The sequence below is a fragment of the Armigeres subalbatus genome, chromosome 3 (assembly GCF_024139115.2).
Source record: "Armigeres subalbatus isolate Guangzhou_Male chromosome 3, GZ_Asu_2, whole genome shotgun sequence".
NCBI lineage: Eukaryota > Metazoa > Arthropoda > Insecta > Diptera > Culicidae > Armigeres > Armigeres subalbatus.
The window spans coordinates 133,879,650-133,895,701 of record NC_085141.1 but is presented as its reverse complement, the minus strand read 5'-3'; the positions used below and the strand labels follow the sequence as shown (position 1 = coordinate 133,895,701).

At 42.6% G+C, this 16,052-nt stretch overlaps 1 protein-coding gene across 2 annotated transcripts in view; it reads left to right on the top strand.

The window, feature by feature from the left end:
• The window catches only part of LOC134224792 (5'-3' exoribonuclease 1), a 34,638-nt gene that overhangs the window by 16,469 nt on the left and 2,117 nt on the right, over positions 1-16,052 (top strand). The window lies entirely within an intron of this gene.

Below are 16,052 nucleotides of genomic sequence, written 5' to 3'. Positions count from 1 at the left end.
AATCTGTAGCACGATCACAATGAGCAGTAATGATTGATGTTCCTTGTGTTCTGCTGAGTGGACGTCCTGTGTTTGGATCACAGTTACTAGTTGGTTTCCGTGGGTGTGTGCGGAGTTTTCCCCCTTCGTACTTGAGCCTCCCATGTTTGAAGTTTTGTTCGAGCTGCACTTCTGTTGCTGGGTCTATCAGGAAGTTTTGTTCTGCGCTGCTTGGTACTGTTGAGTTGGGGTGAAATTTATCGATTCTGTATCTTTGTTTGTGTGGTTGGTTCAGCGTTTGTTGCTGATCGTATTTTTTGTGATTTTTTAAATAATATTTCGTTTGTCAGGTTTGCTTTGTCGACGAAATTGATTGTTTTTTTGAGTTCGTCCATGTCATTGTCCAGGGCGTCATTTTTTTTTGCTATTTGAGAAATTATTTGACCTTCCATGCAAGCATATATTTTACAGAACTTTTCACAGCATTATTATGCAATTCATGAGAATCATTTGAAGCGTTCTAAGCGAACTTTTTGCTCGATTGTTCAATAATTTTACGCGGGATTCTGCTCAAATTTTTCACAGGATGCTTCGTGAATCTTTTGCCGGATTTTCATATAATTTTGTAGAATTTAACTGATTTTTTTTGTCTAAATTATTTAAATACCTTTGCCAGGATTTTTATGGAAAAGAATGACCCCTTGAGAATTCACAAGATGATTTAAGAAGCTGTTGCAGGATTATATAGAAATTCTTGGTAGAATAATTTGCGAATCTTTCAACACACCGAATAGGGGATTCGTAGCCGTGCGGATAGCGGCGACAGTCGTCTATGCGCCTTTGCGTGTTGTACTTGAAAAACTTTTCGTAATGGTCCGTTTACATATTCCCTAGTTCTTCTAGTGGACAATGCACCATACGACAATACTACAGACAGGTTTTGAGAGCTTATAACATCGAAGATTCCTTCGAAGGTTCCTCCATGGATTCGGAAACCCTCCATGAATTCCTTCGGAAATTACTCTTGAGATGTTCCTCGACGGAAGAACATCGGAAATGCTCTGGTAAATCCTTCTTCGGAAATTCCTCCACTAATTTAAAACACAAAATCCTCCAGGAAATCCTTCGAAAATTCCTCCAGGAATTCTTACAGAAATTCCTTGAAGGATTCGAAAATTCTTCCAGATATTCCACCGAAAATTTCTCCATAGCAAATTCCAGGTTCCACCGGAGGAATTTCTCCGGATATCCACCAGGATTTACTCCGGAAGTTCGGAATAACTCCAGAAGTTCCTTTAGGAATCTCTTCGCAAATTCCTTCAGGAATTCTTTCCAAAGTTCCTTTAGAAATTCCTTCTGAAGTTCCTTTAGTAATTCCTTCGGAAGTTCCTCCAGCAATTCCTCCGGAAAATCCTCCAAGAATTCCTCCGGAAGTTCCTCCAGGTATTCCTGCGGAAGTTCCTCTAGGAATTCCAGCGGAAGTTCCTCCAGAAAATCCTCCAAGAATTCCTCCAGGAATTTCTCCGGAAGTTCCTCCAGGAATTCCTCCGGAAGTTCCTCCAGGAATTCCTCCGGAAGTTCCTCCAGGAATTCCTCCGGAAGTTCCTCCAGGAATTCCTCCGGAAGTTCCTCCAGGAATTCCTCCGGAAGTTCCTCCAGGAATTCCTCCGGAAGTTCCTCCAGGAATTCCTCCGGATGTTCCTCCAGGAATTCCTCCGGAAGTTCCTCCAGGAATTCCTCCGGATGTTCCTCCAGGAATTCCTCCGGAAGTTCCTCCAGGAATTCCTCCGGAAGTTCCTCCGGAAGTTCCTCCAGGAATTCCTCCGGAAGTTCCTTCAGGAATTCCTCCGGAAGTTCCTCCAGGAATTCCTCCGGAAGTTCCTCCAGGAATTCCTCCGGAAGTTTCTCCAGGAATTCCTCCGGAAGTTCCTCCAGGAATTCCTCCGGAAGTTCCTTTAGGAATTCCTTCGCAAGTTCCTTCAGGAATTCCTTCCAAAGATCCTTTAGGAATTCCTCCTAAAGTTCCTTTAGTAATTCTTTCGGAAGTTCCTCCAAGATTTCCTCCTAAATTCGTCCAGGAATTCCTCCGGAAGTTGCTCCAGAAATTCCTCCGGAAGTCATCTAGCAATTTCTCCGGAAGCTCCTTCAGGATATCCACAGTTTTTCCAGGATTTACTCTGGGAGATCGGAATAAATCCAAAAGTTCCTCCAGGAAGTCCTCCGGAAGTTCCTCCGGGAATTCCTCCGGAAGTTCCTCCGGGAATTCCTCCGGAAGTTCCTCCGGGAATTTCTTCGGAAGTTCCTCCAGGAATTCCTTCGGAAGTTCCTCTGGAAGTTCCTCCAAAAAAGTTTCTCCAGACGTTCCTCCGCAAGTACCTCCAGCATTTCCTCCGGAAATTTCTCCAGGAATTCCCCCGGAAGTTTCTTAAGGAATTCCGTTGAAAATTGTTTTAGAATTTCCTTCGGAGTATGACTTTGGAAATTCTTGCAGGAATTACTTCGGAAATTCCCCCTGGAATTCCATCGGAAATTCCTTCAGAATTTTCTCTAGGATTTTTTTCCGGAAATTCCTCCAGGAGATCCTTTGAAAATTCCTTTTTTTTGCAATTTATTTGAAAATTCCTTCAGTAGTTTCTTCGGAAATTCTTCCTGAAATTCATAGAAAATTCCACCAGGAATACTGGGAAATCTTTCGGAAATCCCTTTAAGAATTTCTCTAGAGTTTTTTCGATTATTCCTTCAGGAAATAATTCAGGAATTCTTTTAGAAATTTTTCCTTCATTTCCCTCGGAAATTTCTCCAGGAATTCCGTCAGAAATTCATCCAGGAATTTCTTTGAAAATTTCTCCAGGATTTCCTTCAAAATTTCATTCAGTATTTTCTTTTTAAATTTCTCCAGGATTTCTTTCGGAAATTCCTTCAGGTGATCCGTTGCAAATTCATATAGGAACTCCTTCGAAAATTCCTAAAGGATTTTTTGGTAGAATTTATAAAGCAATTCCTAATTTCCGAAGGAACTACAGGGGGAATTTCCGTAGGAATTCCTGGAGGAATTTTCGAAAGAATACCCCAATTTCTGAAAGATTCCCTAGAAGAACTTTCAATAGAATTTCTGGAGTAATTTCCGAAAGATTGCTTGTAAGTTTCGAAGGAATTCCTGTAGGAATTTTCGAAGGAATCCTTTATGATATTTTCGAAAGAATTCCTGGACGAATTTCTGAAGAATTTCCTAGATGATTTTTCGAAGGAATTCCTGCAGGAATCTTCAAATTCTGAAGGTATTCCAAAGCGTTTCCGGTATAAATGTCCGATGGGATTCTTTCAAGAATTTCCGAAAGGATCCTTGGAGGAATTCGAAAGAATTCCCAGAGGAATTTTCGAAGGAAACTCTGGAGCAATTTTCGAAAGACTCTCTGAAAGAGTTTCCGACAGAAATTTGTTCAAAAAATCTTTCGGAATATGTTTCAGGAATTCCTCGAGAAACACCTCCAAATATTAATTCAACAATCCCTCAGGGAATTCTTGACTCGAGTCAAGTACGAGACACTGAAGACGATCTTACTGTTCGGTCGAAATACGTATCTGTCAAGTTACAATCAAGTGGGTGGAATTAAATGGAATAGTACGAACTTGTCTTATTACAAGTGAAGACATTCCACTAAAAAGCTAAAAAAAATCTTATCAACTGTGGAAATGCTAATAGAATACTAAGCTTGGAAGCTAGCCAGTTTGAATGTAAAGGCATTGAAGTAGAAGAAGATTCATTCCCGTGCAATAATCTCTTGGATAAAAATTTAATTTTGTGAAACCAAAAAATTACTAAGAAATATAAGAAATTTCCATGGAGAAATCGCCGAAGGGCCGACAGAATTTATGGTTGAGTATGAATATTCGGGTTAATTCCTGAAGCAATTTCCAAAAAAAATCCTGGAAGAATTTCAGAAGCAGTTCCTGAAAGAAGATCTAAATGAATCCCTGGAGAAATTTCCGAAAAAACCGTAGGAACTGAACCGTAGGAATTTCTGGAAGAATATGAAATATTACGGGAGGTTGTTGACAAAAAAAACCCTCCAAAGAATTTGTGGCTAAACATGCAGAGTATCTTGCGGAATAAAGTTGTAATTTAACATATTTTTTCCTTGATCATCGGATAAAACTCCTATGAAAATCTAAAATAGTTTTCCCTGCTCAAGATAATTCGGAGAAAAATTTACAAAAGGACTTTCAAGAATTGTTTAGAATTTCACGCGGAAATTCAGAAGAGGTTTTCATAAAAAAATCAGAGGATTTTTCCGAGGGTATTTATAAAAACATGTTTCAGTTCATAGGTCTTTCCATGCTAAAAACATTATTTTGCTGGGAACATCGACGTCAGCTCAGGGTATAATTGCTCTCAGCGTGATACCGGAAACGCCACACACATTTGTATCCAGTCCAGACCCTTTATTTAGGGCAATGGATTAAACCAGTCATAATTAGTTATGGCTATTTAAGTTTGGGGCCAATATGACCCCAAAAACTAATTTTCTCTTGTCCAGATTAACGGTTTAAATGTTGATGCAAAAATAAATGTTTATGAGCCACTCAATCTCAGAAAGGTACTCCCAAGTCACAAATAAACATCACAATAAGTACTATCCCCAAACTAAAGTTTAAGAAGCACATTTAAGAACTCCGTCATGAAATTGCCGGTTCACTTCGTTCTCCTTTCGAAGAACTCTTGCCCATCGAAAAAAAAATTTCCTCATGCGATCCCCCATCCATATTAGCGGAGCAAACAAATGTAAATTAATGGAAATATATGATTCATCCTTTCCAATGTTCTTAGTTTATGACTTTTTATAATGCACGAGATAAGCACTAGTATTACTAGGTGAATTGATCTGGATTTTTCGTTTATAAACCATTCACGTTTGCTTCTGACGTACCGACAAATCTCGCATGAAATCCTCGTTCCAATCAGACTTTTGTCGACATAGAACGACTATCAGAATGCACTGAGAGTTCGTCGAGGTTCATCCACATCGACAATGGCCACTTCACTCGACTACGGGAATCGGGTGACGGATATGACTTGACTCGTGTCGATTCGCACGAGACGCAGAATAGACCTGAATATTTGTTTCTTTTCTGATGTTGTCGAATTTGGGGCAGTCTAGGAGTATATGCTTGACACTTGTTGGGATTCCACAAGTACTCCTGCAGGTTGACTCTGTTTCTTTTAGAGCAAAGTGTCCATGGGTGGCTTTAGTGTGCCCTATTTTGAATCGTGTTATTATGAGACTCTCTTTTCATTTGAACATGTTTGAAGTTTGCCGTTCTATGCTTAATTTATCTCAGGTGTCCGGTATTGTTGTGCCAACTGTTTTCCCAGTTCAGTCTAGCATTTAATTTGATGAGCTTTTTGTAATTGTCATATGGGGTTGATATTATTTGTTCTAGGTGCAGTTGTTCCTTTTTTGCCAATTGATCTTCTTTTTCGTTTCCCGTTATGTTTATATGTGCAGGAACCCAGCAGAGATCGAAGCGTCCCGGTTTGTTTATCAGCTTCTGTTTAATGTCTTGTATCCAGGGATGATTTGAGTTTTGGTGTTTGATTGCGATTGGAGGTCGATGGCTTTGTTGATCGCGTAAGCCTCGGCACTGAATAGGGACAAATGTTGGGGAAGGTTGGTACTTATTTCGATGTCTTCCGAGGAAATACCGCATCCGCTTCCTTCTTGAGCTTTTGATCCATCTGTTTATATGCACTCTGAAAAATCTTCACGTCATTTTTATCTGAAAACAAATGTGGTTCTCATCCACCATACTTTTCGCGTAATAATGACCTGAATGACAAGTAACCTGAACAAAATTTAGTTTCCTCGAGTTACGTGATTTATCCGGTGACTCTGACTGGACTGCTCATAAAAGGGATTTTTTTACGCGTTGTTAATGCATTGATACAGGAAATGCCGTCATTTGGTAATTGCGCTTCGGAGTTATCACAGAAACACTGTTGAAGAAAAAACAAAGTTATCGGCGGATGTTTGAAAAAAAAAATCAGATTTGTTGAGAAATGATTTCAATGAGAATCGCTGAAAATTTGAAACCAGTTTCTTGCTCGAAAATTGCTAATATTGACGCTGTTAATTAACGAAAAAGTAGTGCAACCAAGACTACAAATTTTATACTAACGCAACCGGAAAACTGTAGCTCCGCAGAGTTCCATACTGCTTCCTTTTCTTTCACATTATTTTTCAACGAATCTAATAAATTTTATCCAAACTTCGTTGATTTTATTTTCCCAAGGAGGAAAAATGCAGACACGGAAAATATCTGCCTAGATGCACCTGAAATATCACTTACCTCCGCGAAGCGTCATTACGTCTAGGTTATGTATCTTTCATTCTTGTTTACAATGCAGGTCTTCCGCAAATGCCGAAGCTGCAATCACAGTAACACAATCTCACTTAAATTGTTTATGTGGATATACAGTCATATTCACCAAGATTGTTAGTAAAAGTTACGTGAATTTCAGGTGAGCATTACTAACGTCACGTAACAATCGTCGTTTATTCAAGACAGATCAGTTACGTGACTTTTCACGTGAATATGACGTGATGATTTTTTAGAGTGTGTGTTTGTGTTGATTTGTTTTATCAATTAGTTATTATTATAGACTCACTCGCCGTATCCAGCTTTACAGAGCCATTATCATATTTTATAATTTCTTATAATTACCCATTCTATTTTTATTTTTTTAATTTATTATAAACTTTATTTTGAGATTCAACAATTTCAATGTGGCCCGTGTTTGGAGAACACTGGTCACAGCACACTTTTTTAGCTACAGCCTCATCGTTGTTCCTCTTCGAACGTCGTCGCTTGTTTGTAGCATCGTTGCGTTCGGTATAGCAGAGTTTGATGCATCGTTGTCCATGTCGGTCCACTCGTCGTCATTTTGTACTTGCCTTTCTTCAGCACTAGGATCTATTGTTGAGGGGACTGATTGTTTTTGGAGCACGCGCTCGATTGGAGGGAAATCATCTTTGGTGAATATCCCTTTGGATGGGGACGGTAATGGCGTCATCGCTGACGATGGTTCATTATCGGTAGATGTTGTTCCAAGACGATGAGCCGGCTGGCCGCAATGACGGCAAGATTTAGTTTTTTCAAGTTTTTTCACATACGTATCATTAAGCGCCTGCTTTGGCAAAAAAGTATTATAAATATTAATAATAAATAACATTAAATTTTTTACGTGCAGTTTTGCCTTTTGCCGTGTTTTTCTTTGATGTGTATGATTTTCTGTTCCTGTTTTTCAATGTGCTGCTTGAGGTTTGCTCATCCCTTTTCTGCATTTCTTTCATGAGGTAGTTGCAATGCGTTTCCATATGGTTGAGTTCAGCCTCTTTTATCTCGACATACTCTTTGAATTCAGCTACTTTTGCTTTTATGTTGATGTACCATTTTTGACGTAGGACTACGTCTGTCTTTTCTATATTGGGGTACACTTTACAATTGCGAAAATCGGGGACCGTCACGAAAATATGATAGACTTTAAACTTTAATATCTCAGCCGTTTCTCGATGGATTTAAATTTTTTTTGACCATTCGATCAAGGATGAGTCAACGCTTCTTTGTATTTATATGAAAATACTGATTTTTAACTATTTATTATCGATAATTGATAAAAAGTTTAGAAATAGGTAAAGCAACCAATCACGTACATGCATCACTAGCACAGACATCAAAAATCAATCACTTGCGGGTTTGGATCTAATCCTCAGTTTGAACAAGATTTCACGCAGAGCGGACGCATCAAAGCGATCGCAGCGGAGCGGACACAGCATCACGGAGGCGCTGGTAACATTTTCAACGGAAATCCATCGCATTGGTGGTGGTCCTCGGTGTGTTGCTGCAGATCATTCAACCTCAACGAACCAGCATTTTATATGAAGAAAGGGTTGACTATAAAAAATAGCACTGTTGCGATCCCGTGCCGCCAGTGCCAATGCTTTTATTACATTATTAGAAAAGCGCGTTGGGGTGGCATCGGCGTTTGGTGTGGAAGCTTGGTTTCTGTTAGTGATTGCATCCATTCAAATTTACGGGCTTAATTTATTGAATACAAGAAAGCTACTTTCCGGCACGCGACCCATTTTGATCAGGATTCCGCAAAGAGCGGTTAAACCATTTATAAGGCAGTGGCAACCATATTGCCACCAACAAATTAAATGTTTTTCTGTTTATTAACAAGAGCTCAACTTATTATTTCCCATGTAGTGACTACATTTACTACCTAGTAATCCCCCAGATGAATTTGAGCCATAAAAATTGAAATGTCAATTTGAGAACGGTTTTTTACGAACAGATCGTAAGTTTCGAGTGAAAGATGGTTTTGCAGTTATAATTCGTTGAAAAATGACGACAAAGATATACTTTTTCTCATTGGTAATAATTATTTTGAATCTCATGTGTTAGATTATGGCGTGATTAGCGTGAAAAATACTTTGCCTTTCTTGTACAGTCAAACCTCCATGAGTCGATGTTCTATGACTCGATATCGACTCATGGAAACAAATTATTCCATATTAAAAAATATTTCCAGGGCTACTGTGATGGTCCCTTCAAAGAGCTTTCCAAGGAGTTTCTGTTCCATATCTCGATATTTCCTTGAGTCGATGGTCCCTTTAATATCGACTCATGGAGGTTTGACTGTATATTTGGTTTTTGGATTTTTTACAAAATAGCTTGGGAAAAAAATGCAAAACAAATTTGTTTTCACTTATGATGCGTTTTACAACTAGGACTCTTTGCTAAAATATGTAACGTGTCTTGTTTTGATTTGTTTACGTAAAACCAATTTTTTTCAAATCTCTTATTTATTTTTGTTGCATTTTTTCTCGCTTGCAAGGCAGTGGCAAATAACATTCTCCGACATTGTCTGCGGAATCCGCATCAAAATGGCTCGCGCGCGTCGAAAAACAGCTTTCTTATATCTAATGAAGGAATTCCATTGGCCCCGCCCCTTCATTAATCGGTATGAGTCCACATTATATTTATACCCATATTAGATCACAAAGGGGCGGGGCCAAAGGGGCTTAATTTATTACATACAAGAAAGCTGCTGTTTGGCGCGTGCGAGCCAAGAAGCAGCAATCGCAGCTGCCGCAGGTGCAACCGGAGCGGAAGGAGAAGTGCCCGCCCGTGTTTGTCAAGGGTGATCCGCCGGATTTACGCCCAAAAATTCGCCAGCTGATCGCTAAAGGGCTGAAATGTACTTTTCTGCTCTGCAGCGAGGGCGTGAAAGTGATGCCGGCCAACAGGAACCATCATCAATCCGTCCTGAATTCCCCAAGGTCCACAAGTGTGAGTACTACACTCATGACCACCCGCCGCACGAAGCCGCTCAAGGCTTTGCTGCGAGGACTCCACAATATGAAGGAGCAAAAGCTCCAAGCAGAGCTCGAAAATTGCGGACTGAAGCCAGTAGCCGTACACAAGATCGCTCGTCACTACAAGGCGAGGAGATATCGCGACCAGCTTTATCTGATCCATCTGGAGTACGGCTCCACCACCTGCAAGGACCTGAAGTTGGTTGGCGTTATAAATTACTGGGAGCGATATCGGCAAGTGCACCGCGATGTCACGCAATGCACCAACTGCTTCAATTTCGGGCACGGCACCAGGAACTGCCGCATGGAGCCGCGCTGCAACAAGTGTGGCGAACCCCATCCGACGGACGAGTGCGACAAAATGGAGGTGGCCGATCCCAAGTGCGCCAACTGTGGCGACAAACATCGCGCCACCACAAAGGGCTGCCCAAAGCGAGCCGAGTTCCTGGAAATCCGGAAAAAGGCTTCCACCAGGACTATTCCGAAGAAGAACCGTGTTCCCGTAATCAACGAGGTGAACTTTCCAGCCATTCCGGCTACCCGTCGTGTGATTCCGTTACTCCCACCGCTACAGCCGCACAAGCGACTGGCAGCGGCAGCGGCATCGGTCCAAGCTCCAACATCGTCGGCATCATCCACCAGCGAATGGCCCCGCTCCCTTCTCCTGCATTCCGTCGGCAGCTGGGGAACAAAACTGTTCCATCGGAAGAATTTGCTCCTCTGTACACTCCGGAACAACTGATGCCGATCTTCGCGCAGCTCGCCACTCGGCTGCGCGACTGCAAATCCCGCTTCGACCAGGTCTTCACTCTTGGCATGTTCATCATTGAAAATGGCTGCTAGGGTGGGCCTGGTCAACTGGAACGCTTGCTCGCTCAAGAGCAAAATAATTGAGCTGAAGGATTTCCTTGAGGAGAAGGAAATAGACGTGGCGTTCATCACCGAAACGCACCTAAAACCGGAGGTGAACATCAACATCCCGGACTTCCGCATCGTGCGACTCGACCGGCCGACCAGGGGAGGTGGTGTGGCCATCGCTCTTCGCTACAACATCAACTGTCGTCTGCTTCCAAGCTTCCAGCTCAGTGTCATCGAGGCCATCGGTGTCTAAATCACCAATTCGGTCGGCACAATCGCGCTCATCGCGGCGTACTGTCCAACGCAAGCCAAAGCCGGCGATGGATCATCGGCTGCCCTTCGGAGGGACATCGTCAAGCTGACGCGGAGGCAAGGCCAATATATCATTGATGGCGACTTGAATGCCAAACATCAAGCCTGGGGCAACAGTCGCGGCAATCGAAACGGCACCATCTGGAGCAACGACATGGAGGAAGGCCACTACACGATCCTGAGCCCGGATTTCCCCACTCGGCTGAGTCGGTCCGGTGCCCACGCAACGCTCGACCTCTACATAACAAACCTGAGTGACCACGTCTCGCAGCCGGTTGTATACCAGGAGCTCAGTTCGGATCACTATCCGGTGGTGGCGGAACTGGGCTCCTCGGTCAATCGGCACCAGCAGTTACGGCGGAACTACCACCGAGTGAACTGGCAGCGGTTCCAGCAGTGCGTCGATAACACCGTCGACTACGAGGTGCGTCCGGAGACGCCGGAAAGTATCGACCGCCAGCTGTGCGCTATCGAGGAGGCGATCACGGCGGCCCGAGAGCAACACGTACCGACGGCTCGGCAGGTAAGCAACTCCTTAAACATCGATACACTCACCAAAGATTTGATTCGATTGCGGAATGTCACTCGCAGGCAGTTTCAGCGTACTGGACTGCCTGAGCTTAAGGCACGCTGCAATCGAATCACAAAAATTATCAAGGCCAGAATGGTGGACCTCAAAAATAACGACTTCTCGAATAAGATGCGCACTCTCCCAGATTATGCTAAGCCGTTCTGGAAAATGACCAAAATTCTAAAATCCAAGCCTCGGCCCATTCCACCTTTGATCCCACTAGACAATAATGGCTCTAAGGATCGCTTGATAACTCCTGCAGAGAAGGTCGCTGAAATAGGTCGTCACTTCGTCAGCTCACACAATTTTGGGCAGAACATTGTCAGTCCACACGAAGCAGCCGTCAACGAGCATGCTAACAACATCCATTTGATTCCCAACGACTTCTCGGAGGAGTTGGAGATCTCAGCTGACGAATTGACGGCCTATATCAAGTCGTCGAAGAACATGAAGGCCCCAGGCTTCGACAGCATCCTGAATCTCGAGCTCAAACACATGAGTGCTCCGTTCTTTGAGCACCTCTCGCTGATCTTTAATCAGTGTCTCCGGCTCAGCTACTTCCCATCGTCCTGGAAGTCAGCGAAAGTCATCCCCATCCGGAAGCCTGGGAAGGATCCTTCCTCCCCCAAAAGTTATCGTCCTATCAGCCTTCTCTCAGGGTTATCCAAGCTATTCGAAAAAGCTATTCATCACCGGTTACTTGAGTCTGCCGAAAATCTCAACATCTTGCTCGAGGAACAGTTTGGTTTCCGACGCGGTCGGTCAACTGTACACCAACTGACCCGAGTGACCAACGTCCTCAGACGGAACAAGCTTGTCTCGAAAACATCCGCCATGGCCTTACTCGATGTCGAGAAGGCATTTGACAATGTATGGCATGATGGCCTGGTGTACAAACTACAACGCTACAATCTTCCCAGCTACCTGGTGAAAATCATCAACAATTACTTGTCGGCAAGGACATTCCGGGTCTCAATCAGCGGAGCGAGTTCCAATGCGTCGCAGGCGTCCCCCAGGGCAGTATCCTCGGGCCCCTGCTTTTCAATCTGTTCACCTCCGACATGCCAGAACCTCCAGAAGGCGGCATTCTGTCTCTGTTCGCAGATGACACATCCATCGTCTACAACGGTAGAGTGATCAGAGCGCTAGTGGCAAAACTCCAACGAGGCCTGGATGCCCTGACAGAGTACCTCACCAGCTGGAAGATCTGTATCAACGCGGCGAAGACCCAGGTCATCATTTTCCCCCCCTCCAAATCCCCTAAACTTGTCCCGCCTGGGGACTGTAAAATCATCCTCAATGGCACGACTGTGGAATGGGCCAATGAGGCCGACTACCTTGGCTTGACCCTCGACAGCAAGCTTATTTTCAGGCAACAGGTTGACAAAACGGTGACAAAGTGTAACGTCTTGTTGAAACTACTGTACCCTTTGATCAACCGCCGGTCGTCATTGTCCCTGAAAAATAAGCTTGCTGTCTACAAGCAAATCATCCTCCCTGTGATCGAATATGGCATGCCGGTCTGGGAGAGCTGCGCTAAAACCCACCACCTCAAACTTCAACGGGTCCAAAACAAATTCCTGAGGATGATCCTCAACACCCCTCCCAGGACAAGAACATCCGAGGTCCACCGTCTGGCCGGAATAAAAACCTTACATGAACGCTTTGGTGAGTGTAAAGAAAAGTTTAGGGTCCGTTGCTTGCATTCGGATCAGGGTGCAATTAGGGCGCTAGTTCCAATCTAGGTTATCAAATTTGTATTGTAAATATTAGTGTACATAGTAGTTAGGTTATCAAATTCAAAATCAATCAATTCCTTATAAAGGATAAAATAGATATAATTATAAAAAATACTACCCAATTCTATAACAAAAACAAAATGTTCAAAATCAAAGTTGAAGGGCCCTTCGGTCAACCACTTGCCATGTAAAATTATTGTTAAAAGTCAAAAAAATAAGAATAAAAATGAATTTATTGAAAAAAAAAATTGCACGAGCCATTTTGATCGAGATTCCACAAAGAGCGGTTCGACATTCGATGCAGCGGAGCGGACACAGCAGCAAGAAGGCGTAGGTGGCAGTGACAATGCGGAAAATTTATTCTAAATTTGGAGGCTTAGTGAAAAATCATCAAGTGGCGGTCAGACAATTTCAACGCAAGGTGCCGACAAGCGTTTGGATGCAGTTAGTTATTGGAAAGGCACATTGGGAAACGAAAAATGGTTCTTCTCAGGGCCAACATTTCATGGAAAGAAAGAGTTAATTGCGTTAAAGGACTGTTTCGGTGGCATCGGGTTTGGCGTGGTAGCTTGGTTGCTGTTAGTGATTCCATGCATTCAAATTTACTGCATCTTCTCCCTCCGACGCGCTATCGAATTCGCTATTTACGATTGAGTTTTGCACTTTGAAGAAAGTTTATTTCGGATAGTCGGATCAACCTTCTTTTGTATAAAATCAATGAAGACGCCACCTCAGTGGAAACTATCTACAGCAATCACCCATCGGTGAACGTCGCTCGGACAGACAGATGCCAAGAGATAATGTTTTGTAATATGAAGAAACTTCGTCTTGAGTCAAATTTCTGTTGTTATTCCTCGCAACAATACGCATCTTAGATAACCAACATATCATAACCAAATTCAAAATTTTGCGAGAAAATTTCATAGGATTATTCCAAATGGTGGAGGCTTAGCGAAAAAACATCAAGTGGCGGTCGGACAATTTCAGCGCAAGGTGTTGACAAGCATTTGGATGCAGTTAGTTATTGGAATGACGCATTGGGAAAAGACCAGCATTTTATAGGACCAGGACCAGCATTTTATAGAAAGAAAGAGTTAATTGCGAAAATGGATTGTTTCGGCGGCATCGAGTTTATCGTGATAGCTTGGTTGCTGTTAGTGATTCCATCCGTTCAAATTAATTGCATCATCTCCCTCCGCCACGCTATCAAATTTGCTAGTTACTATTGAGTTTTACACTTTGAAGAAAGTTCCTATTGGATTGTCGAATCGACCTTCTTTTGTATAAAAACCTTTTTGGAGGACACCATCCTCAAAATGGCCGAAATAAAGGAGAAATAAGCAGAATCAGAAGTGGCGTGAAACCAAATGCAAATATATTGCTTTGCTTCGTTTGATTTTCGCCCGCGGTGTAAGCGTACGTAGCAAAGTAATGATTGTGATGTCCCCGACTGAAAGCCAGTCGAGTGGCTTCAGCGGCCAATAAGTCATGTTAAATCCACGGTTTCAAAGTCCATCCAACTGGGAACAACTATTCGACTTATTGATTCAGTTGGCCTCCGTGCAGTTTGCTCAATGTTAATAAAACGACATAAATTATTATGGCAAATGCCATCAATTTCGAATAGCTACGTAGTCCTACGTCACCTTTGCGTACAACCCGATTGGGCTGCACATTTGAGCTTTTTCATCTCGTTTTCTTTCTTGACGAGTTGTTCCATCTTTCTGAAATGTATTTTAGCTTCGATTCCATTTCTTTCTCCTACTTTGTACGCTCGTTTGCGATAGTTTTATCTAGGTCACGTGCTCTGTTAGCGTACACGGAAGAAGTAAACTACCCAATAGTGAGTTTAATTCACCCAACCTCGAACATCCGTACGGGAAGCCAAAATTGAGTAAGTAGGGTCGAAGTAGTTTGCCTTTACTCCCATGGTCAAAAAGTACCCAACGGAAAATTTATTCACCCAAATGTAAGTTTAATTCACTCAATTTCGACCTCAGATAATAAAACTCAAAATTGGCTTCCCGTGTTGAACTGGCGTCGTTGGATTGTTTGGCTCTTTTGTTTTTGATAACAAAAGAAAGAGTGGATGAAAGAGAAGAGAAAAAATAACAAGTAAGTATAATTAATTGCATATTATTCGGCAACTCGGCCGTACGAAAACCATTTTTTTGTTAAATATCATGGCTGTGCATATGCACAGCATATGTTTCGAAATGGACAAATTGATATGAAATTTGCGAAAAAGAATCCACGTGTCTTGGAGGGACTCGAACCCTCAACCTCCTACTCTCTAGATAGGCGTGATAACCCCTACACAACAAGACCACTTAAAGGTCACGTTTGCGGAAAAGCCATCAGAATCCGAGTACCAACCTCCACCGCGGTTGGCTATTTATTGCAAATTGAATATCTTTCGGATGCTTGATTTGCCCAATCTTCACATGTGCTTTACTGTTGTATATCCACAGTCAAGCGAGCCCACTTTGTAGAGTAGGAGGTTGAGGGTTCGAGTCCCTCCAAGACACGTGGATTCTTTTTTGCAAATTTCATATTAATTTGTTCATTTCGAAACATGTGCTGTGCATATGCACAGCCAAGATATTTAACAAAAAATGGTTTTCGTACGGCCGAGTTGCCGAATAATATGCAGTTAATTGTAATCAAGTGTCGGTCTTTCACCGTCATTAGTCGTCTGAGTACACGCGACCGTTTACGTAAAGGCAATCAAACTCATCAAATGCTTTAGCCAAGCAAGCCTTTGGCACAGCAGAGTGCGATTGAATCCGCATTCTATACCGTCCCGCCCAGTCCGTTGCTGGGGGCATGGAGTGCGATCCTCTCGTTTAATAAACAATGTGCACTCGCTTGGCTGTGGATATACAACAGTAAAGCAAATGTGGAGATTGGGCAAATCAAGCATCCGAAAGATATTCAATTTGCAAAAAGAGAGCTAACCGCGGTGGAGGTTGGTACTCGGATTCTGATGGCTTTTCCGCAAACGTGACCTTTAAGTGGTCTTGTTGTGTAGGGGTTATCACGCCTATCTAGAGAGTAGGAGGTTGAGGGTTCGAGTCCCTCCAAGACACGTGGATTCTTTTTCGCAAATTTCATATCAATTTGTCCATTTCGAAACATATGCTGTGCATATGCACAGCCAAGATATTTAACAAAGTAAGTATAAAAATACTCAATTTTGAGTAATTTTTTTCT